Source organism: Manis pentadactyla, chromosome 3 (genome assembly GCF_030020395.1).
Source record: "Manis pentadactyla isolate mManPen7 chromosome 3, mManPen7.hap1, whole genome shotgun sequence".
In the NCBI taxonomy this organism is placed as follows: Eukaryota; Metazoa; Chordata; class Mammalia; order Pholidota; family Manidae; genus Manis; species Manis pentadactyla.
This window is the reverse complement of record NC_080021.1, coordinates 107,195,164-107,222,049: the sequence shown is the minus strand read 5'-3', so window position 1 is coordinate 107,222,049 and position 26,886 is coordinate 107,195,164.

The following is a 26,886-nucleotide window of genomic DNA, read 5'->3' as shown; positions in this document are numbered from 1 at the left end:
AACCACTACCATCACTGTACAGGTGCCCATGGTTACCATTGTGGTAGCAGGTAGGCCCATCTCTTTCCTTTTGGACACCAGGGCCACCTACTCAGTCCTGAAGGAGTTTTGGGGACCCACCTCCCTCTCAACAGTCCTCTATAGTCAGAGTAGAGGGCACACCTCATCAACCTTTACAAACTCCCATGCTTCACTGCCTCTTTAAGGGCATTACTCTCTCTCATTCCTTTTTAGTGATTCCCCATTGTCCTGTTCCCCTTATGGGAAGAGAACTTTTATCCAAGCTAGCAGTTCTTACCTCCTTTCCCTTTGGCCCATGCCTCAACCCCAACCTGCCTTCGATCCCTTTTCTGCTTGCTCTCCAAACCATTCCAGACCCACCTCCCTCCCTTTTTCCCTTACCCTTTGTCAAGTTAACCCCATAGTCTGGGATACCTCTACCTCCTCCATCACCACCTGCCCACCCGTAACCATCAAACCCAAAGACCCTACCTCCTTCCCCTCACAATCTCAATACCCCTTGTACAAAAGGGCCTTTTGAGACCAGCCAATTCCCCTCATAACACCCTGATACTGGCTATCAAAATACCTAATGGCTCTTATAGGCTCGTTCAAGATTTAAGAATTGTCAGTGCAGCTGTTTTTCCTATCCATCCAGTAGTCCCTAACCCCTATGCTTTATTATCCACTATCCCCACCTCTGCTACTTACTTCTCCATCCTTGACCTCAAAAATGCATTCTTCATGATTCTCCTCCATCCCAATGGGACCACTTACACTTTCAACTCAACAGACTTACAAATCCTCCAGTAATCTACTCTACAACCCAAACAGGACCTCCTTCCAGCTGCATAAGGTGGCTTATGTGCCCTACTCCAAGAACAATGGTGCTTCTACACCAACAAATCCAGTCTCGTCAGGGATGGTGCAAAACACCTCTGTGAACAAGCCTCCAAAGTCCTAAAAAACTCCCCTAACAATCCGTTCCCTTACCCCTTCAATTGGCTCCTGCCCCTCCTAGCCCCTATTACCTTCATTATTATTATTATTATTTTCCTTCCCTGCTTCATTAACCTATTCCAAAAATTCATTCAAAATCAAATTTTGAAAATTTCTATCCATACTGTCAAGCAGTTACTCCTCCAGGGCTATCAAGGCCTTCTCACGAAGAATAACAAAACCAGCCAGATGACATCACGAATCATCTCAAGATCCCCACCCTTCTCCAACTCTACAGCAATGGCCTCACTAACCCCAGAATCTGTGCCCCCTTCCAGCAGGAAGTAGCTAAAGAATGAGATTCTATGCCCAGTACCCCAGAGGCCAAATTAAGAAAAGAAAAAGATGGGAATGAAGGCAAATTCTGGCGCATTAAGACCCCCACCCCTTAAGATCCAATCACCAATGCAGAACACACCCTACCCCTACTCCTTAAAAATGTGCTTCCTCACCCATGAGCTGCTGCTCCCTCTCTCTGGGGGCAGCCATTTTCTCTTTCAGATAATAAAATCTCTTGCATGGACCCGTGTCTCCTGAGTAGTTCTGGGGTAAGGAGGGTCACCCTTTCAGTATATCCATACAATGGAATATTTAACAACAAAAAGGACTGAGCTATTGATCTACACAGTGAAATGAATAAATTTCAAAATAATTGTGCCAAGTAGTAGTATAAAATTCTATGAGAGTAAAATACAGCCACAGAAAGCAACTCAGTGGTTATCTGGATGTATAAAATTCAGCAGAATGGTGGAAGTATAAAGGACACCAGCAAATTGGACTGGTGGGTATGTTCATTATCTGGATTGTGGTGATGATTTCACTGGTGTATACACAGCAAAACTTTTCAAATTGTACACTTTAAACATGTACAGTTTAATATGTTAATTATACATACATAAAGCTGTTTAAAATAAAATAGGCAAGATGAACCTTATTGGGTTTGGATGTTTCCCAGAAGATACTGGGATGTTCAGGCACATAAGTCTGATAGTACAACAGACCTCTTAAACTGAAGTATTTGATATTCCTAAACTATACAAACTTTCTAACTTTGCACTTATGTATAAAATTTCAGTTATCGTTTTCATCACATTCTCAGAGGGGTCTTTGAAAGAAGGGGTAGTTAACTCACTGCCAAGGAATCTAATTCATGAATATAATGCAACTTTATCCTATACAGTATTAGATTGCAGGTCAACTTTTTTTTTTAGTAACACAAAGCACAATGTAGTTAAGAGCCTAATTGTATTTTATCTCACAATAGGGTACACACTCCAATTTTTATTTTTCAACACCACTGATAAATTCTCCAATTCTCAGCAGACATTGACTGGGTGTCCTACAATTTGGCTCAGTTCTAAACTAACTACTTGGAGACAGCATCAGATCCCACAAGTTAAAGGAAGGTTCAGTCTCACAATCTGCAATCCAACCAATTTCAGATGCCAATCCAACACCCAGATTGTCATCTGTGCTTCTAATTATAGATTGGAGGTTCCCCAAATCCCCACTTTGGGTTTAATTTGCTAGAGTGACTCAGAGAACTCAGAGTAACATTTGCTTGCATTTACCTATTTATTATTGTAAGATAAATTCTAGTTTAAGATAAATTCCAACCGAAATAAACAGGCGAAGAGAGGCAACAAAGGGCCAGGTAGTTCATTTGAATGCCACTCCCAGGTGATGTTCCCCGGTCTGGGTACTACAGGCCAGGGAAGTCACACCCGGTCAGGGAGGTGGGGGCATATAAGGGATTAGGAGGACGAGGAGTGGACAAGCTATCCTAGGGGGTGTGAGGAGGTATGATTGGCTAAAGGTGACAGAGTAGACAACTAGAAACTTTTTTTCCTTCCAAGAGGGAGGAGGCTGACATCTGGGTCTTAGTTGGCACATCAGAAGGATGGAATTCAGGAAGAGCTGTCCCCTTTCCATATAGGGCACGGACCTTGGGGTCTGGTCTGTTCTCCTTTTATGGTATCTCTCTGTTCTGTTTGCATGTCCTTGTTTTTCCTTCCTCCAGCCTAACAATAATCAGTTTTCATCTTACTGTAACAGGAAATATCTAATGAGAACTTATAAGATACTTTTTGAACTCTTCTCAATCACTCACACAAAAATCTCATGGGATGCTGATTTAATCTTCAACACACAGTTAACATAAATCATTTTTATCTAAAGCTAACAAAATGTTTTTTAAAAAGGACTTATAAAATAAAATGAATTGTATTTTAAAAATTAAACAGCAAACTTGACTCTAACCTAATAGTTGACAAAATACCATCAACTATTAAAAACACTTTCAATATAATGCTGATGTGGTAATATAAAAAATAACCAAATAATTGATAGAAAATTGAGCTAGCCAATCTTACTAGATACAAGATGATAAATTTCATAATAAGAACACATATAGGACTATTAAATATGCTTTTTTTTTCAGGTTGGGGTTAAGAGAATTATCCTCAGTATTTATGGTTAAACTATACAACCAAGACAGAAATTCCAGCAAGTGTGGTTTAGGTAAATGGTATTTTCATAATTCTCCCTACCCCACCACCACATACACACCACAAAGCATCCATATTGAATTATGTCTGCTTTTCTCTCATGTTCTTGATTATGGGTTATATTTAAAACAAAACTAATTGTCTAACTGGTATAGAATCACTAAGAAAAAGATTTTAAATGAAGTTAATAAGTAACCAGTTCCCAAAGTTCAGAAACTTTCCTCTGGCCATTTTTCAGTTCTGGGTGTGCTACTACTAAAGGGAAATCAAAAAATGTTACCATATTCAACTAAATTGGACTAAGTAAAATAAATCAAATATACCTGAAAACAGGGAAGCTCTGTACAACACAGAGAAGACAAGTAGTGATTCTACAGCATCTTACTATGTTGATGGACAGTGACTGTGAATGGGGATGTGGGGGGGACTTGGTGATGGGGGGAGCCTAGTAAACATAATGTTGCTCATGTAATTGTAGATTAATGATACCAAAATATATACCTGAAAAGAGAGCAAAATTTAAACCAGCCTACAATAAAAAATATTAAAATTAAAACACCACTTTAAAACAGGTTATTTTGATATTCTTATAAATACTGAATCCTATTTTGACCCAAATGGCAAAAAACACTGTAAAATGAAGTATTACTCTCTAAATACCCATTTTATCCTTTCATTATAGCAAAATCATACATTTGAAATAGAGGATCAAAATTACAGTACTTGTCCTCCCTCTTAAGGTAGGAACTATTTAGATTATTATTCATATTAGACAACTGCCTTGAAAACTTCTTAATGCTATTTAATAAATAAAATTTTGATAGAGTATGACTTTTTTTTCTATTTTTTAATTTTTAAGTTGTCAGTATATTAACTATGAGTCTCAAACTTACAGTCTAAAAGCCAGATTAAATTCAGCAGTTTCCTATTATCCAGCTAAAGGCTTGAGAACATGAGATGTAACTATAAGGATGGCAATTGTTTCAAGTCCATTACACTACAACCTCAAACAGATTTAAGAGAAGCCATTATTTTTTTAAGTGATATGGTAGAAATACTATTAGAGAAGCAATTTCAACTTAAAAAAAATAGAATTAACTGTTTCATACTTCTGCTTTAGCTATTGCCCAAAGCAGATATGATGTCCTTTGCAAATGGAACAGTTGAACTTTCTGATAATAGTTTGTTAAAGTTGAGAGTAAAATATATTCCAAGGGTCTTGTTTTCGTATTACTGCTGGTAACTTCCAGTAGTTATATGTGCATTGAATAATGTGACATTCTTAAAATACCAGATCCGATATCTTTACCTAATATATTTATTATCAAAGTTGGGCTTTCATATAAACATTTCACCTTGATTAGTTTAACCAATTAAAATCAGGCAGGCAGAAAAGTGAACTTAATTCCTCTAGATAAATAGCCTACTTAATTTCCATGCTAATAGTAATTTAAAATGATTCCAAGACTTGCAATAATGTGAGGGAAGTTAGCACATTTAAAGGCAGTTCTCATGATATTTAATCTTGTATATATGTTTTAGGCACATTTCTTTCTCTATAGTAAGTTCTGTTCAAAAGATAAGTGATTTACAGAGGGAGCAAATATTTAGCGCTGGTTAAGTTTGCAAGCAGTACCTGATCATTTCTGCTACTATTTTGTCAAACAAGTAATTATCTGGTGGGGGAAAGGGATGATCAAGAAATAAAATTAATCAGTCATTCAGTTATTACAATACTTCAGAGAACAAACATGACAAGCATTTCTTACAAGGCAGTCATTGAATAATTAGAATAAGCAGTCAGAAGAATTCTTTCACTGAAAACATAGTTATACATTATGGTCATCCAACTGAAGATTAGTGCATTAAAAAAAAGTTAAGAAAAAATCTTTTGTGTTCCAGTTCAGCTACACTTGATTCAAGAGTTGCTCATAGAAGTTTGTGTTGTTATAAATTAAACATGCTGCTGCCTTAGCAGCCAAACGTATTAGGAAAATGTTCATGTCACAGAATAAACAGAACAGTCTCTTTCAAGCAAAAAAGTTATCTCACACCAATACCAGAGGTCATCCACTCTAGTCTTTGGCATAACCTAAAACAAAAGACAGACGTATTTTCAAAATGAAAAAAAAAAAACTGTACTTGAAAGCATACTTTCTATTTTTAAGCCTTACCCAATAGGTGGTAGTACAATACTTATTTATACACTTAAGTGACAATAGTCATGCAACACTGTACAGAGAATTTTAAGTAGAAGATTCACATAAACAAGGTTATCTTAATCAGTTAATGTCAGAAGTTGCTTCAATCTCATCTTGAAAATGCAGCTTTGGTGATTTTGCCATCAAGATTGCAAATACTCTTCCCCCCCTTTTAAAATTAACTAAAATCAAAACCATTATGGAAAGACAACAGCAACTTCATTTCACCTTACTCTTCTAAATTCTAAAAAAATGGAATATTTATGACCAGGTTTTAAAAAGTACAGCTCAAAAAACTCTTTTAAATTATTATATTACAAGCTATTTCTAGTATGAGAAAAACTAAGGTGGTTATGTTGATTTGAGGATAAAAAAGTTCCTGGAAATAAAATATAATACACTGGGTTCTCCTTGGCCTACTATATCCAAAGTCAAGTATTTAGGAAAAGAAGAAAACTCTAAGGCATTTGTCTGTACATATATTGTCTATATGTATGCTTCCACAAAGGACTTCTGATAATATTGTAATCTTGGAGAAAGGTAAAGCCCTTGCAGAAAATAAACTTTTCTGAAGCTTTCTTTTAAATTCAGGTGACATTACAAATTTTTCCCCAGACAGTAAACTATAAAAGCAAGAACAAAAAATTTGGATTATGAAAACTTAATCCAAAAGTTTGTTATTGCCTATTTTTGATAAAAGATTCTGTTTACAGTAAAAGTTACAAAAAAAATGTTACCCATTGTTTTTTTAAAATAGCAATTGACAAAAATCTTTCAACCTTGTAACCCTGAGGCACAATATAAAAACCATCTTTAATTGGAACAAGATCAAAGAAGAAAACAAGTTGGCTTAAAAAGTTGAAAGAAATCTGGATAAAGTCACACATCTCTCATTACTGATTAGCACTTACCCTTCTCCTGTTAAAGCACAGCAGGACTGACTGGGCCATGGAAGATCCTTAATTGAACTAAGGGTGAGGTATTTGGAGATTTCAGCTGCTGTCATACACCTTTCATATCCTGTTTATTTGCAAAGATAAGGACTGCAGCCTTCCGTAAATCCTGCAATCAATATGAAATATTTCTAATACATGAAATAGCAAATTCAAATGAAACTAATGAAGCAGCAAGGTGAAATATGACCAACTAGACAGTACTAATTAAATCCCTCTACTTTAAAATAATTAGGCAATGATATTTAATTTTAGAATTTTACTGAAAAAAAACCTCAAACAACCACAATTTAATAATTCACCCTAACAAAGATAGATTACTTAACATAAGATAGATAATTAAAAGTTATTTTTCTATTGTTGGGCCAAAGGGTCAAACTAAATTAAATCTGAATCTTATTTATTGACTTATATGAGAATATGATAATGAGTAAATATGGTAATGTTGAGGGGAAAAATGGCATGAGAAGTAAAATAGAAATCTCCTCCCAAAACAACATAACATGAAAATAGAGGAAATACAACTAATCCTGAAAGAGCGATGCAAAGACTGCAAAACACACTACCTACATTTGGAGAAAAAATAAGACCTCATAGAAAAGGGTAAAGTAGCAAAGCTGCAGTCCAGCAGAAGGAAGAGAAATGGAGCAGGGAGGGAGTAGTAGCCCAGGACTGCTAAACATGCAGCCCTGGAGACCTGCTCTGGGAGCATGAACCAATATTACATGGTGCTCTGGAGATTAGCGGGGTTGGAAAGCAAAGACAGGCAGAATACTTGGAGAGACTGAGATTCCAGCCACTTGTGGAAAAAAGGAACCCACAACTGGCCGCTCTGGGACAAAAGAAAGGCAGGCACTTTGAAGGACTTCCCAAAAGTGAGAGGGGTGCTAAAGGGGCAAAGATTACACAGACCATGCTGTTCAGGAGAAAGGACAGGTGGAAAAAATCGTCCCAGCACACTCTGTCCAGCAGATTGGGAGCTCTCAGGAGCTTCAGACACTCCATCCCCCAGGCTGGAAATGCAGCACTGAGGCCCCCCACTGTGATATGCAGCCTGCAGTTAATTCATCCTGGCAGGCACCAGTCTGCACACCTGCTGCTCCTGCCAATGGCAGCTACAGGGGTGTAATGGAGAGGCTCTTCCCTGTGTGCACAGCCCACTGGCCCTGGCAGTGGAGGCAGGCACTGCAGCCAGTAAGTAGGAAAGAGCTCTTTCCTCCTGGCAGGTGCCAGTGGCATGTGCCTGTGACCCCCACCATCACTCCAAGTGCTCTGCAGCTCCAGAGAGTAGAGCTTCTGGGCAATAGGGGATGCTGCCTACACAGCTCTTAGTCCATAAGACTCACTAGACACGTGAAATGGCAAAAAAATATGTTGTACAAAAAAGAATACAACAGACACAAGAAAGAGGGATAAGTGGAAATGAAGTCAATCTTGACAAAGGTTTCAAAATAAAAACCATAAACATGCTCACAGAGATACAAAAAAGTTTTCAAGTTTTCAGGGAGGACTTCAACAAAGAGATCAAAACTTTGAAAAATAGAGTATCTGAAATGAAATATACAGTGGATGGATTTAAAAGTAGGTTAGATGAGGTAGAGGAGACAGTAAATGAAATAGAAATTAGAGAACTGGAAAACAAAGAGGCAGAGGCACAGAGAGAAAAAAGGATCTCTAGGAATGAAAGAATAATAAGAGAACTGTGGGACCAATCCAAATGTAACAATATTAGCATTATAGGGGTACCAGAAGAAGAAGAGAGAAAAGGGGATAGAAAGTCTCTTTCAGGAAATTGCTGAATACTTCTCCAATCTAGGAAAGGAAATAGACTCTCAAGTCATGGAAGTACAGAGATCTCCCAACACAGGACACCCTAGGAAGACAACACCAAGACATATGATAATTAAAATGGCAAAGCTCAAGGACAAAGAGAGAATATTAAAAGCAACCAGAGAGAGAAAAAAGATCGCAAACAAAGGAAAACCCATCAGGCTATCATCAGACTTCTCAGCAGAAACTTTACAGGCCAGAAGGGAGTGGCATGATATATTTAATGCAGTGAAACAGAAGGGCCTCCAACAAGAATTCTCTACCAGGCAAGATTATCATCTAAATTTGAAGCAGGGATTAAACAATTTCCAGATAAGTAAAAGTTGAGGAAGTTTACCTTCCATAAACCATGTGTACAGTGTATTTTAAGGGACTGCTCTAGATGGACATGCTTCTAAGGCTAAATAGCTGTCACAAGAGAAAATAAAACCACAGTAAAGGAAGTAGACTAATTAATTACTAAACAAATGCAAAATTAAATCAAATACCCATAAAGTCAGTCAAGAGATAAATAAAGAGAACAGAATAAGACACATAACGTATAAAGAGTGGAGGAGAAAGAAAAAGAAGGGAGGAAAAAAAAACCCTTTAGATTGTGTTTGAAATAACATAATAAGTGAATTAAGTTAGGCTTTTAGATTATAAAGAAGCTGCCCTTGAACCTTTGATAACCATGAATCTAAAGCCTGCAAAGGCAATAAATACATATCATTCAATAATCACCCTAAATGCAAATGTACTGAATGCACCAATCAAAACACATTGAGTTACAGAATGAATAAAAAAACAGGACCTACCTATAGGCTGCATATGAGACACTCACTTCAAACCCAAAGACATACACAGACTAAAAGTGAAGGGATGGAAAAAGACATTTCATGCAAAAGAAAAAAGCAGGAGTAGGAGTACTTGTATCAGACAAAACAGATTTCAAAACAAAGAAGTAACAGTGGACAAAGGACATTACATAATGATAAAGGGGTCAGTCCAACAGGAGGATATAATCATTGTAAATATCTATAAACAAAATAAAGGAGCACCCAAATATGTGAAATAAATACTAATAGGATTAAGGGGGGCAATAGAAGGCAATGCGTTCATTTTAGGAGACTTTAACATACCACTCACTCCAAAGGACAGATCAACCAGACAGAAAATAAGTAAGGAGACAGAGGCACTGAACAACACATTAGAACAGATGGACCTAACAGACATCTACAGAACTCTACACCCAAAAGCAGCAGGGTACACATTCTTCTCAAGTGCACATGGAACATTTTCCAGAATAGATTACATACTAGGCCACAAAAAGAGCCTAAGTAAATTCAGTAATACAGAAATTGTGCCAACCACATTCTCAGACCACAAAGATATGAAACTAGAAATAAATTAGGCAAAGAAAACAAAAAAGCCCACAAACACATGGAGGCTTAACATCTCCTAAGTAATCACTGGATCAATGACCAAATAAAAACAGAAATCAAGCAGTATATGGGAACAAATGAAAACAACACCCCAAAACCTGTAGGATGCAGCAAAGGCAATTCTAAGAGGAAAGTCCATTGCAGTTCAGGCTTACCTCAAGAAAGAATAACAATCCCAAATGAGCAGTCTAAACTCACAATTAATAAAACCAGATAAAGAACAAATGAGGCCCAAAGTCAGTAGAAGGAGGGACATAATAAAGATCAGAGCAGAAATAAATATAAACGAGAAGAATAAAACAATAGAAAGAATCAATGAAACCATGAAATGGCTTTTTGAGAAAATGAAAGAGACAAACCCTTAGCCAGACATATCAAGAAAAAAGAGAGTCTACACACATAAACAGAATCAGAAATGAGAAAGGAAAAATCACTACAGACACCACAGAAATACCAATAATTATTAGAGAATACTATGAAAAATTATATGGCAACAAATTGGATAACCTAGAAGAAATGGACAATTTTCTAGAAAAATACAACCTTCCAAGACTGACCAAGGAAGAAACAGAAAATCTGAACAGATCAATTACCAGCAATGAAATTGAATTGGTAATCAAAAAACTACCTGAGAACAAAACAACTGGCCAGATGGCTTCACCACTAAGTTTTATCAAACATTTAAAGAAGACCTAATATCCATCCACCTTAACATTTTTCAAAAAGTAGAAGAGGGGAGAATACTTCTAAACTCATTCTATATGGCCAGCATCACTCTAATACCAAAACCAGACCAAGACACCACAAAGAAAGAAAATTACAGACCAATATCCCTGACGAACATATATGCAAAAAATACTCAACAAAATATTAGCAAACCAAATTCAAAAATACATCAAAAAGATCATCCATTATGATCAAGTGGGATTTATTCCAGGGATGCAAGGATGATACAACATTAAAAAATCCATTGACATCATCCACCACATCAACAAAAAGGACAAAATCCACATGATCATCTCCATAGATGCTGAAAAAGCATTTAACAAAATTCAACATCCATTCATGATACAAACTCTCAATAAAATGGGTATAGAGGGCAAGTACCTCAACATAATAAAGGCCATGTACAACAAACCCACAATCAACATCATACTTAACAGTGAAAAGCTGAAAGCCTTTCCTCTAAGATTGGGAACAAGACAAGGATGCCCAATCTCCCTGCTTTTATTCAACATAGTACTGGAGCTTCTAGCCACAGCAATCAGACAACACAAAGAAATAAAAGGCATCCAGACTGGCAAGGAAGAAGGTAGAATGTCACTGTTTGCAGATGACATGATATTGTACATGAAAAAACCTAAAGAATTCACCCCAAAACTACTAGATCTAATAACTGAATTCAGCAAAGTTTCAGCTTACGAAATGAATACACAGAAATCTGTTGTATTTCCATATACTAATGATGAACTAGCAGAAAGAGAAGTCATGAAAACAACTCCATTTACAATTTAATTAAAGAGAATAAATACCTAGGAATAAACCTAACCAAGGAGGTGAAAGACACTGAAAACTATAAGACACTCATGAGAGAAATTAAAGAAGACACTAATAAATGAAAATACATCCTGTGCTGATGGATAGGAAGAATTAATATTGTCAAAATGGTCATCCTGCCTAAAGCAATCAACAGATTCAATGTAATCCCTATCAAAATACCAACAGCATTCTTCAGTGAACTAGAGCAAATCATTCCAAAATTCATATGGAACCACAAAAGACCCCTAATAGTCAAAGGAATCCTGAGAAGGAAGAATAAAATTGGGGGATTATGCTCCCTGACCTCAAGCTCTACTACAAAGCCATAGTAATCAAGAATTATTTGGTACTGGCACAAGAACTGACCCATAGATTAATGGAACAGACTAGAGAGCCCAGATATAAACCCAAGCATATATGGTCAATTAATATATGATAAAGGAGCCATGGATATACAATGGGGAAATGACAGCCTCTTCAACAACTGATGTTGTCAAAACTAGACAGCTGCATGTAGGAAAATGACTCTGGATTATTGTCTAACTCCATACACAAAACTAAACTCTAAATGGATCCAAGACCTGAATGTAAGTCATGAAACCATAAAACTCACAGAAGAAAATATAGGCAAAAAATATCTTGAGTATAAACATGAGCAACTTTTTTCTCAACACATCTCAGGCAAGGGAACCAAAATAAAAAATGAACAAATGGGACTACATCAAACTAAAAAGCTTCTGAACAGCAAAGGACACCATCAATAGAATAAAAAGGCATCCTACAGTATACCTACATCTCCCATATATATATGGGAGAATATATTTGTAAATGACATATCCGATAAGGGGTTAACATCCAAAATATATAAATAGCTCACATGCCTCAAAACCCAAAAAGCAAATAACCTGATTAAAAAATGGGCAGAGGATATGAACAGACAATTCTCCAAAGAAGAAATTCAGATGGCCAACAGGCACATGAAAAGATGCTCCACATCGCTAAATCTCAGGGAAATGCAAATTAAAACCACAATATGATATCACTTCACACCAGTTAGGATTACCAAAATCCAAAGACAAGGAACAACAAATGCTGGTGAAGAGGTGGAGAAAGGGGAACCGTCCTACGTTATTGGTGGGAATGTAAATTAGTTCAACTATTGTGGAAACAATACAGAGGTTCCTCAGAAAACTAAAAGTAGAAATACCATTTGACCCAGGTATCCCACTTCTAGGAATTTATCCAAAGAAAACAAGATTCCTGATTCAAAAAGACATGTACCCGTATGTTTATTGCAGCACTACTTAAAATAGCCAAGATATGGAAGCAGCCTAAGTGTCCATCAGTAGATGAATGGATTAAGAAGACATTACATATATACCCAATGGAATATTATTCATCGTAAGAAGGAAACAAATCCTACCATTTGCAACAACATGGATGGAGCTAGAGGGTATTATGCTCAGCGAAATAAGCTAGGCAGAGAAAGACAAGTACCAAATGATCTCACTCATTTATGGAGCATAACAACAAAGCAAAACTGAAGAACAAAAGAGCAGTAGACTCGCGGACTCCAGGAAGGGACTAGCTAAATCATATTAAAATACATAATGGCCAATAAATGTCTTAAAGAAGAATGAGTAGCCATTCAACTCTGCAACAAGCCACAGGTTAGCAGCTTTTTAGCATAGTACTTAAAAATACATTGAGAACTGCTTAAGAGAGGTATTTCTGCAGAGTTATCAGCTGATATACTTAAGATGAGGTGGGAGAGATAAGAGCTACACAGTGAGGATGCACTGTAATTTATAACTGTCTGTTATATGTCTGGGATGTAGACCCACTTCCATGGCTTAACAATGATCACTGCATTGGTACTACAAGAATATGGAGAGGTACTCTGTCTGACAAGTGGATTGATGGGCTGCTAACATTTCCTTCAAGTATTACTGTATATCTCTGGAAGTTCAAGCCTCCTCATGTTGCAAGCTACTAGTGCAGTATGTTCAGAGGTCATTTCATTTCTTTTGGTCTAACAAGTCTGGCTATGTTTACAATTGAGAGCTATTAGGCAGGGATGCAGCAATAGCTTCCTAGAAATAAAAACCTACTCACATGAACCTCAGTGTGGAAGAAGTAAGTGAAATGTACTTCATCACCTTACCCTAGCACTATAAAATAAGCTTTATTTATTTTCATTTAATGTTAATTATTTCTTTCAAGACCAGAAGGGAGATCAGTGTTTGTGAAGGCTTTAGCAAACATACATTAGTTTCTCTTATTCATTTTTTAGATAAATTTTGTGTATGATAAAATACAAAACCATATGTTTTTCCATTATATTATGAAGTCATCTCATTCTTCAATTAATTATATAAAATAGTTCCAGTATCTAAAACAATAACTGTTTACATAAACACCCATACTTACAACTGATAGAGAATGGTGGTTTTCCCTGCCTTATCCAGCCCCACTATTATTACTTTGTGTTCTACAAAAAGAAAACAAACCATAAACATTTAACAGCAATGCACATTACAATTACATGCTTTCAACAATGATTATCAGTTAGCTCTCTAATGAGAATCATTCACTTGATATTTATTACTGGATTGTTAAAATATAGAAAGAAAAAGAACTGTGATGTCAAGGCCACTTGCCTTCAGTAAGGCAATCTACTATGATGTTCTCTACCGAGCTCTCTTGTCAAAGAATGGAGGAGACTGGTATAGAGGTAGCACAGCAGAATTTAGTCACTTGGACTTGCGTTTGGGAAGAAGACCAAAATACTAATCTGGACAAGATAATATGACTTAAAGTATAAGTTTTCTTTTTAAAAAAAGTGTTTTACATATCCATGTGTAAACTAAATTATATATAGATTTAAATCTAAAAAAGGAGATACCTGGAGGGCTTTTTGTGTTCAAAGGAAGTTTCAGAATATCTACCAAGTAACAGAAAAATTAGACAGGACTTAAAAACTACTTTGGAAAGAAGTGACTGTATAGTGCATGGCACCTGAAAGAGAAGGAGACAGAACTAAATTATCTGCTAACCAAATTATCTTTTTATCAAATTGTTTTTACACTTGGACCTTCTCCCACTCATGTACCAAGGTTTTTTTCTTCCTTTCCCTTAAGAATCCACTTTAAAACATAAAACTGAAGTTTTACCTGGACTAATGAGACACACACACCCTCAACCAGTTTTTAATTTCCTTTATTAATTTCCAGATAAGTTAGTGATTAGTCTTTAATGCATTTTCAATCTGGATTTTATCACTCTCAAGTAGAGTTGTAAACTCAAAACTTTTTCTCTTTATACAACACAAACCTCTTCTATCTGAATAAGCAAGGTAGATACGTTTGGGACTTCGTAAATTTTCCTTGAGAAACCAGTTTTGGGGTTTAACAACTTGAAACCTTGTTGGTAAGAGTATTTGAACTAAGCAGGGGAACTCAGATGACCTGTCAGATCTAAGAACGTGCAGGGATGCAGCAAAATAAAGTCAGGGGCTTGGGTGGGATTTTTACTGTGTAATTGTTTTACTTTCTTTTTGTTGTGACTCCTTGAATAAGTTACTTTAACCGTAATGTCTGTTGCTAAAGAGTAAAGCATGTGATTTGATGTCAGCCCACATGCCTATAGAAAATAAGATAATTTGGGTTTGTCATTCACTCAGTCATTTTTTCATTCATTCAGACATTTATTAAGTTCATACTTTAGGCCAAGTCTTGACTCCAAAGAACTTACTTTTCCAAAAAGTTTGTTCATTTATTCAGGGAGTGTTTTGGAGCCCCTGCTTCATGTTTATTTCATGGAAATACAGCAAGAAACAGAGCACCTCCATAACATTCTAGTGGGGCAGATTGGACAGATGGATGTATGGATGGATGGACAGATGGATAGCATGCCATGTGGTTTATAATTTTTTCTTTTTTTAGATGGCACATTAAGTGAGAGCCTAAGATATCTGTCATTCCCTGTTTGGCTTGTTTCACGTAGCATAATGCCCTCAATGTTCATCCGTGTTTTCTTGCAAGTGGTAAGGGATTCATTAATTTTTATGGCTGAAAAGTATTACATAGTATATGTATACCACATCTTTATCCATTTATCCTTTGATGGACATGTAGGTCATTTCCATATCTTGCTACTACGAATACTGCTGCAGTAAACATGGGGGGCATATATCCTTTTGAATTAGTGCTTTTATTTTCTTTGGAGTGGAATTGCTGGATCATATGGTAATTACACTTTCAAGTTTTGAGGAACCTTTATACTGTTTTCCATGGTGGCTGCAACCAATTTACATTTCCACTAACAGTACACAAAGGTTCTCTTTCTTCCACCTTCTCATCAGCAATTTACTTCTTCTTGATAGTGGCCATTCTGACAGGTGTCGGCTGATGTCTTGTGGATATGGTTTTCATTTCTCTGATGACGATGATGATCCCTGAATATGCTGAGCTTCCAGTTGGGGAGCCCCTAGTGGGGAACTGGTCTAAGGTAAAGCACCTGCCAGAGGGGTGGGGCCTTCCCCAGAATTGGGGAAGGGTGGAAACACTGGAAGCTGTGGAATTAGCCCTCCGTGAGGCAGAAGACTGCCTAGAGGCCCTGAGTGGCCATTCAGCAGCCGGGATTGTGGGATGTCTGTTACTCGAGACAGTGGAAAGTGTTACTGAGGAGAGAGAGAGACTCTGGCAGGAGAGGAACACACTTCAGCATCGCTTGGAGGAGCTGGGTGATGACCTATGGGATATTTTTAATAAAATCGCAACAACTGCGGGTTCCTCAGAGGAGGAGCCGCCTCCACCACACATTGTGGAGCACTCCATGCTCTGCCCCTACCGAGGATGAGCTGGTGGACATGAGTGTCCAGTTTTGGCAGAAGCGTTTGGAACCTCTGCCTACACGGTCTTTTTTTTTTTTTTTTAACTTTTTACAAAGCATTTATTTCAGTATCAGAAATCATTCAAAAATCCAACTCCATTTTTTAGTGTTCATGAAAAATAATACTTTTTTTTTTTTGATAATTATTTTTTATTGAAGGGTAGTTGACACACAGTATTACATTACATTAGTTTCAAGTGTACAACACAGTGATAAAACATTTATATACATAATTCTAGGTTCCAGCTATCACCCTACCAAGCTGTTACAATATCTGGACTATATTCCTTATGCTATACATTACATCCCGGTTACTTATTTATTTTACCATTGGAAGTCTGTCCTTTTTTTTTTTTTTTTTTTTTGTGAGGGCATCTCTCATATTTATTGATCAAATGGTTGTTAACGACAATAAAATTCTGTATAGGGGAGTCAATGCTCAATGCACAATCATTAATCCACCCCAAGCCTAATTTTCGTCAGTCTCCAATCTTCTGAGGCATAACAAACAAGTTCTTACATGGGGAACAAATTCTTACATAATGAATAAGTTACATAGTGAACAGTAAAAGGGCAGTCATCAAAGAAACTTTCGGTTTTGCTCATGCATTATGAACTATAAACAGTCAGTTCAAATATGAATACTCATTTGGTTTTTATACTTGATTTATATGTGGATACCACATTTCTCTCTATATTATTATTATTTTTTAAAAAATGCTGAAGTGGTAGGTAGATACAAGATAAAGGTAGAAAACATAGTTTAGTGTTGTAAGAGAGCAAATGTAGATGATCAGGTGTGTGCCTGTAGACTATGTGTTAATCCAAGCTAAACAAGGGCAATAAAACATCCACGTATGCAGAAGATTTCTCTCAGAATGGGGGGGTGAGGTTCTAAGCCTCCCCTCTGTTGATCCCCAATTTCTCACCTGATGACCCCCCTGCGACTTTGCCTGTCTTAGGTTGTTCCTCCCTTGAGGAATCTTACCCGTCTCTGGCTAACCAGTCATCTTCCGGGGCCATACAGGGAAATGTAAAGTTGCTAAGTGAGAGAGAAGCCTTATTGTTTGAAATGGTTAGCTTTTTATTTCTTTACATATTTATGCCCTGTAGCTTCTATGCCCAGCATTTGTCTTGAGGTACCTTTAGCACTTGGAAGAATTATGATACTCAGTAAATTTGATATGAGGCACGAATTCTATTTAAGGGTTGTAATTAGGAAGGAAGAAGAAAAGCTATAGGAGAAGCAGGCGGAAGAAAACATGGGAAGATTGATTATTTCTTTGACATATCTTCTTGTAGAGTAACTTCAGCATGTATAGGTTATAAGTGACTACTTAAATTGCGCACACACATTAACATAATAGGAGTATAGTTACATAACCAAAGCATACCTGTAATTAACAGCCATCTCCAGTGAAACCAAGTAAACCAGTTAGGCACCTTAGGCATTTGTGAAAACTTATCTATGATATGGTGCATATTGTCCAACTGAACTTGAACAGTCTGAGAGAAATCAGACATATTAAAACAACCCATTCCTGGGGAATGTTCACATCCCTTATGTTCTTTTAACAGTAAATAGTCTGTAGTTGTAAGATTTTGGAGCGCTACAATTTGCACTTCTCCTAATTCTTGGTTGAGTTCCAACAGTATAGATCCAGTCAAATTTGTTGTTTTACTGTATGCACAGGCCAGCTTAGATATCTCCTTCATTCCCATGGAAAGTCCGGGAGCTGGTGGGATGAGTGCATCTACAGCTGTAGCGGTGCATGGATCTTTGTTGGGGTTTTTTGATGATCATCTTCTGGCATGAGTCTTCCAGAGAGTGCTGATGTTGGAAGTTCTCTTTCATATCGTAACTTAGTTCATTATCGGGGTAGCCCAATTAGGGTTTGATCTTCTGTATAAACGCAAACAGACCCTTTGCCTACACTTTTATATGCCCTTTATACCCTTGTGTAGAACTCATTGGAGGTTACCACACAGGAACTGCCCTTTTTGTTATATTTTGTTTTGTTTTTGGTATCACTAATCTACACTTACATGACGAATATTATGTTTACTAGGCTCTCCCCTATACCAGGTCTCCCCTATAAACCCCTTTACAGTCAGTGTCCATCAGCATAGCAAAATGTTGTAGAATCACTACTTGCCTTCTCTGTGTTGTACAGCCCTCCCTTTTCTCCTACCCCACCCATGCATGTTAATCTTAATACCCCCCTACTTCTCCCCCCCTTATCCCTCCCTACCCACCCATCCTCCCCAGTCCCTTCCCCTTTGGTACCTGTTAGTCCATTCTTGAGTTCTGTGATTCTGCTGCTGTTTTGTTCCTTCAGTTTTTCCTTTGTTCTTATATTCCACAGATAAGTGAAATCATTTGGTATTTCTCTTTCTCCGCTTGGCGTGTTTCACTGAGCATAATACCCTCCAGTTCCATCCATGTTGCTGCAAATGATTGGATTTGCCCTTTCCTTATGGCTGAGTAGTATTCCATTGTGTATATGTACCACATCTTCTGTATCCATTCATCTATCAATGGACATTTAGGTTGCTTCCAATTCTTGGCTATTGTAAATAGTGCTGCGATAAACATAGGGGTGCATTGGGCTTTCTCAAACTTGATTGCTGCATTCTTAGGGTAAATTCCTAGGAGTGCAATTCCTGGGTCAAATGGTAAGTCTGTTTTGAGCATTTTGATGTACCTCCATACTGCTTTCCACAATGGTTGAACTAACTTACATTCCCACCAGCAGTGTAGGAGGGTTCCCCTTTCTCCACAGCCTCGCCAACATTTGTTGTTGTTTGTCTTTTGGATGGCAGCCATCCTTACTGGTGTGAGGTGATACCTCATTGTAGTTTTAATTTGCATTTCTCTGATAATTAGCCATGTGGAGCATCTTTTCATGTGTCTGTTGGCCATCTGTATTTCTTTTTTGGAGAACTGTCTGTTCAGTTCCTCTGCCCATTTTTTAATTGGGTTATTTGTTTTTTGTTTGTTGAGGCATGTGAACTCTTTATATATTCTGGACGTCAAGCCTTTATCTGATGTGTCATTTTCAAATATATTCTCCCGTACTGTAGGGATCCTTTTTGTTCTCTTGACGGTGTCTTTTGCTGTACAGAAGCTATTCAGCTTAATGTAGTCCCACTTACTCATTTTTGCTGTTGTTTTCCTTGCCCGGGGAGATATATTCAAGAAGAGGTCACTCATGTTTATGTCTAAGAGGTTTTTGCCTATGTTTTCTTCCAAGAGTTTAATGGTTTCATGGCTTACATTCAGGTCTTTGATCCATTTTGAGTTTACTTTTGTATATGGGGTTAGACAATGGTCCAGTTTCATTCTCCTACATGTAGCTGTCCAATTTTGCCAGCACCACCTGTTGAAGAGACTGTCATTTCGCCATTGTATGTCCCTGGCTACTTTATCAAATATTAATTGACCATATATGTCTGGGTTAATGTCTGGATTCTCTAGTCTGTTCCATTGGTCTGTGGTTCTGCTCTTGTGCCAGTACCAAATTGTCTTGATTACTATGGCTTTATAGTAGAGCTTGAAGTTGGGGAGTGAGATCCCCCTACTTTATTCTTCTTTCTCAGGATTGCTTTGGCTATTCGGGGTCTTTGGTGGTTCCATATGAATTTTTGAATTATTTGTTCCAGTTCATTGAAGAATGTTGCTGGTAGTTTCATAGGGATTGCATCAAATCTGTATATTGCTTTGGGCAGGATGGCCATTTTAACGATATTAATTCTTCCTAGCCACGAGCATGGGATGAGTTTCCATCTGTTAGTGTCCCCTTTAATTTCACCTAAGAGTGACTTGTAGTTTTCAGAGTATAAGTCTTTCACTTCTTTGGTTAGGTTTATTCCTAGGTATTTTATTTTTTTGATGCAATTGTGAATGGAGTTGTTTTCCTGATTTCTCTTTCTGTTGGTTCATTGTTAGTATATAGGAAAGCAACAGATTTCTGTGTGTTGATTTTGTATCCTGCAACTTTGCTGTATTCCGATATCAGTTCTAGTAGTTTTGGGGTGGAGTCTTTAGGGTTTTTTATGTACAGTATCATGTCATCTGCAAATAGTGACAGTTTAACTTCTTCTTTACCAATCTGGATTCCTTGTATTTCTTTGTTTTGTCTGATTGCCATGGCTTGGACCTCCAGTACTATGTTAAATAACAGTAGGGAGAGTGGGCATCCCTGTCTAGTTCCCGATCTCAGAGGAAATGCTTTCAGCTTCTCGCTGTTCAATATAATGTTGGCTGTTGGTTTAATCATAGATGGCCTTTATTATGTTGAGGTACTTGCCCTCTATTCCCATTTTGCTGAGAGTTTTTATCATGAATGGATGTTGAACTTTGTCAAATACTTTTTCAGCATCTATGGAGATGATCATGTGGTTTTTGTCTTTCTTTTTGTTGATGTGGTGGATGATGTTGATGGACTTTCGAATGTTGTACCATCCTTGCATCCCTGGGATGAATCCCACTTGGTCATGGTGTATGATCCTTTGGATGTATTTTTGAATTCGGTTTGCTAATATTTTGTTGAGTATTTTTGCATCTACGTTCATCAGGGATATTGGTCTGCAGTTTTCTTTCTTGGTGGGGTCTTTGCCTGGTTTTCGTATTAGGGTGATGTTAGCTTCATAGAATGAGTTTGGGAGTATTCCCTCCTCTTCAATTTATTGGAAAACTTTAAGGAGAATGAGTATTATGTCTTCCCTGTATGTCTGATAAAATTCCGAGGTAAATCCATCTGGCCCGGGGGTTTTGTTCTTTGGTAGTTTTTTGATTACCACTTCAATTTCATTGCTGGTAATTGGTCTGTTTAGATTTTCTGTTTCTTTCTGGGTCAATCTTGGAAGTTTGTATTTTTCTAGGAAGTTGTCCGTTTCTCCTAGGTTTCCCAGCTTGCTAGCATATAGGTTTTCATAGTATTCTCTAATAATTCTTTGTATTTCTGTGGGGTCTGTCGTGATTTTTCCTTTCTCGTTTCTGATACTGTTGATTTGTGTTGACTCTCTTTTCTTCTTAATAAGTCTGGCTAGAGGCTTATCTATTTTGTTTATTTTCTCGAAGAACCAGCTCTTGGTTTCATTGATTTTTGCTATTGTTTTATTCTTCTCAATTTTATTTATTTCTTCTCTGATCTTTATAATGTCCCTCCTTCTGCTGACCTTAGGCCTCATCTGTTCTTCTTTTTCCAATTTCGATAATTGTGACATTAGACCATTCATTTGGGATTGCTCTTCCTTTTTTAAATATGCTTGGATTGCTGTATACTTTCCTCTTAAGACTGCTTTTGCTGTGTCCCACAGAAGTTGGGGCTTAGTGTTGTTGTTGTCATTTGTTTCCATATATTGCTGGATCTCCATTTTGATTTGGTCATTGATCCATTGATTATTTAGGAGCGTGTTGTTAAGCCTCCATGTGTTTGTGAGCCTCTTTGCTTTCTTTGTACAGTTTATTTCTAGTTTTATGCCTTTGTGGTCTGAAAAGTTGGTTGGTAGGATTTCAATCTTTTGGAATTTTCTGAGGCTCTTTTTGTGGCCTAGTATGTGGTCTATTCTGGAGAAAGTTCCATGTGCACTTGAGAAGAATGTATATCCTGTTGCTTTTGGATGTAGAGTTCTATAGATATCTATTAGGTCCATCTGCTCTACTGTGTTGTTCAGTGCTTCCGTGTCCTTACTTATTTTCTGCCCAGTGGATCTATCCTTTGGGGTGAGTGGTGTGTTGAAGTCTCCTAGAATGAATGCATTGCAGTCTATATCCCCCTTTAGTTCTGTTAGTATTTGTTTCACATATGCTGGTGCTCCTGTGTTGGGTGCATATATATTTAGAATGGTTATATCCTCTTGTTTGACTGAGCCCTTTATCATTATGTAGTGTCCTTCTTTATCTCTTGTTACTTTCTTTGTTTTGAAGTCTATTTTGTCTGATATTAGTACTGCAACCCCTGCTTTCTTCTCACTGTTGTTTGCTTGAAATATGTTTTTCCATCCCTTCACTTTTAGTCTGTACATGTCTTTGGGTTTGAGGTGAGTTTCTTGTAAGCAGCATATAGATGGGTCTTGCTTTTTTATCCAGTCTGTTACTCTGTGTCTTTTGATTGGTGCATTCAACCCATTAACATTTAGGGTGACTATTGAAAGATATGTACTTATTGACATTGCAGGCTTTAAATTCGTGGTTACCAAAGTTTCAAGGTTAGCCTCTTTAGTATCTTACTGCCTAACTTAGCTCACTTATTGAGCTGTTATATACACTGTCTGGAGATTCTTTTCTTCTCTCCCTTCTTGTTCCTCCTCCTCGATTCTTCATATGTTGGGTGTTTTGTGCTGTGCTCTTTCTAGGAGTGCTCACATCTAGAGCAGTCCCTGTAAGATGTTCTGTAGAGGTGGTTTGTGGGAAGCAAATTCCCTCAGCTTTTGTTTGTCTGGGAATTGTTTAATCCCACCGTCATATTTGAATGATAGTCGTGCTGGATACAGTATCCTTGGTTCAAGGCCCTTCTGTTTCATTGTATTAAATATATCATGCCATTCTCTTCTGGCCTGTAGGGTTTCTGTTGTGAAATCTGATGTTAGCCTGATGGGTTTCCCTTTATAGGTGACCTTTTTCTCTCTAGCTGCCTTTAACACTCTTTCCTTGTCCTTGATCTTTGCCATTTTAATTATTATGTGTCTTGGTGTTGTCCTTCTTGGATCCTTTCTGTTGGGGGTTCTGTGTATTTCCGTGGTCTGTTCGATTATTTCCTCCCCCAGTTTGGGAAATTTTCAGCAATTATTTCTTCTAAGATACTTTCCATCTCTTTTCCTCTCTCTTCTTCTTCTGGGACCCCTATAATACAGATATTGTTCCTTTTGGATTGGTCACAGTTCTCTTAATATTGTTTCATTCCTGGAGATCCTTTTGTCTCTCTCTATGTCAGCTTCTATGCGTTCCTGTTCTCTGATTTCAACTCCATCAATGGCCTCTTGCATTCTATCCATTCTGCTTATAAACCTTTCCAGAGTTTGTTTCATTTCTGCGATCTCCTTTCTGGCATCTGTGATCTCCCTCCGGACTTCATCCCATTTCTCTTGCGTATTTCTCTGCATCTCTGTCAGCATGTTTATGATTCTTATTTTGAATTCTTTTTCAGGGAGACTGGTTAGGTCTCTCTCCTTCTCTGGTGTTGTCTCTGTGATCTTTGCCTATAGCTTTGCCTTTTCATGGTGATAGGAATAGTTTGCAGAGCTGGGACGAGTGACAGCTGGAAGAACTTCCTTTCTTGTTTGTTTGTGGCCCTCCTCTCCTGGGAGAACAGCGACCTCTAATGGCTTGTGCTGCGCAGCTGCGCGCAGACAGGGTTTCTGCTTCCTGCGCAGCTGCTATGGAGTTAATCTCCGCTGTTGCTGTGGGCGTGGCCTGGCTCGGGCAGCTACTCCAATGTGGTGGAGTCACATTGGAGCAGGAGCAGCTGGGAGGCTATTTATCTCCGTAAGGGGCCTCCCTGCTCCCTGCAGCCCAGGGGTTAGGGTGCCCAGAGATTCCCGGATTCCCTACCTCTGGATTAAGTGTCCCACCCTGCCCCTTTAAGACTTCCAAAAAGCACCTGCCAAAACAAAACAACGACCACCAAAAAAAAAAAAAAGAAAAAAATTTTTAAATTAAAAAAAAAAAAAATTTTTTTTAATTAAAAAAAAAAGGTGGTTGCTCGTTTTTCTTTATTCTCCAGTGCCAGCCTCAGGCCTCTGCTCACCGGTCTTGCGGCCCTGTTTCCCTTGTATTGGGGTCCCTATCCCTTTAAGACTTCCAAAAAGCGCTCGCCAAAACAAAACAGCAAAAAAGCAAAAAAAAAAAATGGTGGCGCGCTTTTATTATGTCCTCCGGAACCCGGCCTCCAGTGCCCGCTCACTGTTCTTGCTGCCGTGTTTTCCTAGTATCGAGGGCCCTGCACTCTGGCCCGAATGGCTGGGGCTGGGTGTTCGGCGACCTGTGCTCTGTCTCCCTCCCGCTCTGCCTATTCTTCTCCCGCCGGGAGTTGGGGGGATGGGTGCTCGGTTCCCACTGGGCCGGGGCTTGTATCTTACCCCCTTCACGAGGTGCTGGGTTCTCTCAGGTGCGGATGTGGTCTCGATATTGTCCTGTGTCCTCTGGTCTTTTTTCTAGGAAGGGTTGTCTTTGTTATATTTTCATAGATATATGTTGTTTTGGGAGGAGATTTCTGCTGCTCTACTCACGCCGCCATCTTCCGCCCCTCTGTCCCTACACGGTTTTTGTGTCTCTGAGATATGGGGGTGGAAAACAGGTCGGGTTCTGAAATGGGTAGACTGGCTTCCCTGATGACTCAGACTTCCCTCCGGCAGCATTTGCAAAGTGCCCATCACATCTCAGGGAATCAGACATTTCTGGAATGGCTGACAGCTGCCGTCAGGGTAGTTTGGCCTAATCAGGGTGATTTAGCATATTTACCCAGTAGTTGAAAATGTATGTAGAGCTCCAACAGGTCTTGTGGGAATTGGGTATGAAAAATATCATCTATAATATGGACCTCCATGGCCCTGATGAGGACTTAACATAGGAATGAGAAATCTGGTGCTGTGTACAGCTTCCACATCTCTCATAAAATGTTCCTCCACATCGCCAATATGGGTGAATGTTGAGACCACAAGGTTCATGTGAAACCTTTATAAGATTGTATATCAGTGATACCTTAATTTTAAGAAAGTATTTGCAACATTTTATATCAGGGAAATGTAAATTAAAACCACAATGAGATGTCACCTCACAACAGTTAGGATGATCAACAGCCAGAAGTCAAGAAAAAAATGCTGGCTAGGATGTGGAAAAAGGTAGACCCTCCACACTGTTGGTGGGAATGTAAATTAGTTCAACCACTGTGGAAAGCAGTATGGGGGTTCCTCAAAAAACTGAAAATAGAAATACAATTTGACCCATGAATTCTACTTCTAGGAATTTACCTGAAGAAAACAAGATCATAAATTCAAAAAAACATATGCACCCCTATGTTTATTGCAGCACTATTTACAATAGCCAAGATGTGGAAGCAACCTCAGTGTCCATCAGTAGATGAATGGATAAAAAAGTGGAATATTATTCAGTCACAAGAAGAAAATAAATCCTACTATTTGCAACAACATGAATGGAACTAGAGGGATTATGCTCAGTGAAATAAGTCAGGCGGAGAAAGACAAGTACCAAATGAATTCACTTATCTGTGAAGTATAACAATAAAGCAAAAACTGAAAGAACAAAACAGCAACAGACTCACAGCGCCCAAGAATGGACTAAGGGTTACCAAAGGAAAAAGGGGTGGGTATGTGGCCAGGAAAAGTGGTAAAAGGGGATTAATGGGTATTATGATTTGCACACATAATATGGTAGGGTCACAGAGAAGGCAGTATAGCAGAGAAGACAAGTAGTGACTCTATATCATTTTACTATGCTGATGGACAGTGGCTGTAATGGGGTATGGGTAAGACTTGATTGCCTGAGTCCAGCTCCCACACAGGGTGTGTTGCCCGAAAGGATGAGATGGAGTCAGTGCACGGAGAGACAGGATACAGAGTCAGATGGTGGTGGTCTCTTGACAAAGTGCCAATGACAGCTTTATTTATACCATTTTGCACAAGGATATGATTATTTTTTATTTGTTCTTTTGATTAACAAGCATAGGCAAGCTTTTTTCTTTCTGTTTCCTTCTAATCTATACATTGTTAGCCAAGTGTTAGGTGATTTTTTTTCTGTTCCTTGACCTAAACTTTTCTTAGCAACATGTACTCTATTGTGTTTCTTGTTTCTATGCAAAGCGGTTTCTAAGTAATGCATGTGACCACAGAAATGTGCAGCATGTAGCAGTGACTATGGAGTCTACCAGCTCAGGGTGAAATACAGGTCACCTACTGCTACAGTTAGCTAGGCAGGTATCATCATCTATATTTTTAATGCAATGGGTACATTTTATCCCCTCATAATATTTATTCCATCATAGGTAGATGCAAGATAAAGATAGAAAGCATGATTTAGTGCTGTAAGAAGGCAAGTATAGATGATCAGGTCTGTGCCTATAGACTAGGTATTAATCCAAGTTAGACAAGGGCAACAAAACATCTAAGGGTGCAGAAGATTTCTCTCAAAACTGGGAGGCTGAGGTTCTAAGCCTCACCTCTGTCGGCCCCCATTTTCTCACCTGATGGCCCCCCTGTGACTGTGCCTGTCTTAGGTTGTTCCTCCTGTGAGGAATCTTACCCATCTCTGGCTAACCAGCCATCTTCTGGGGCCATGCAGAGAGATGTAAAGCTGGTAAGTGAGAGAGAAGCAATATCTTTTGAAAAGGTTCTTTCTTTTTTTGCATATTCACTTCTTTGCATATTTATGTCCCGTGGCTTCCAGGCCCAGCACTTGTCTTGAGGTATCTTTATGACTTGGAAGAATTATGATACTTGGTAATTCCAGATATGAGGCGCAGGTTCTAGTAAAGGGCTGTAATTATGAAGGAAGAAGAAAAGCTATAGAAGTAGCAGATGG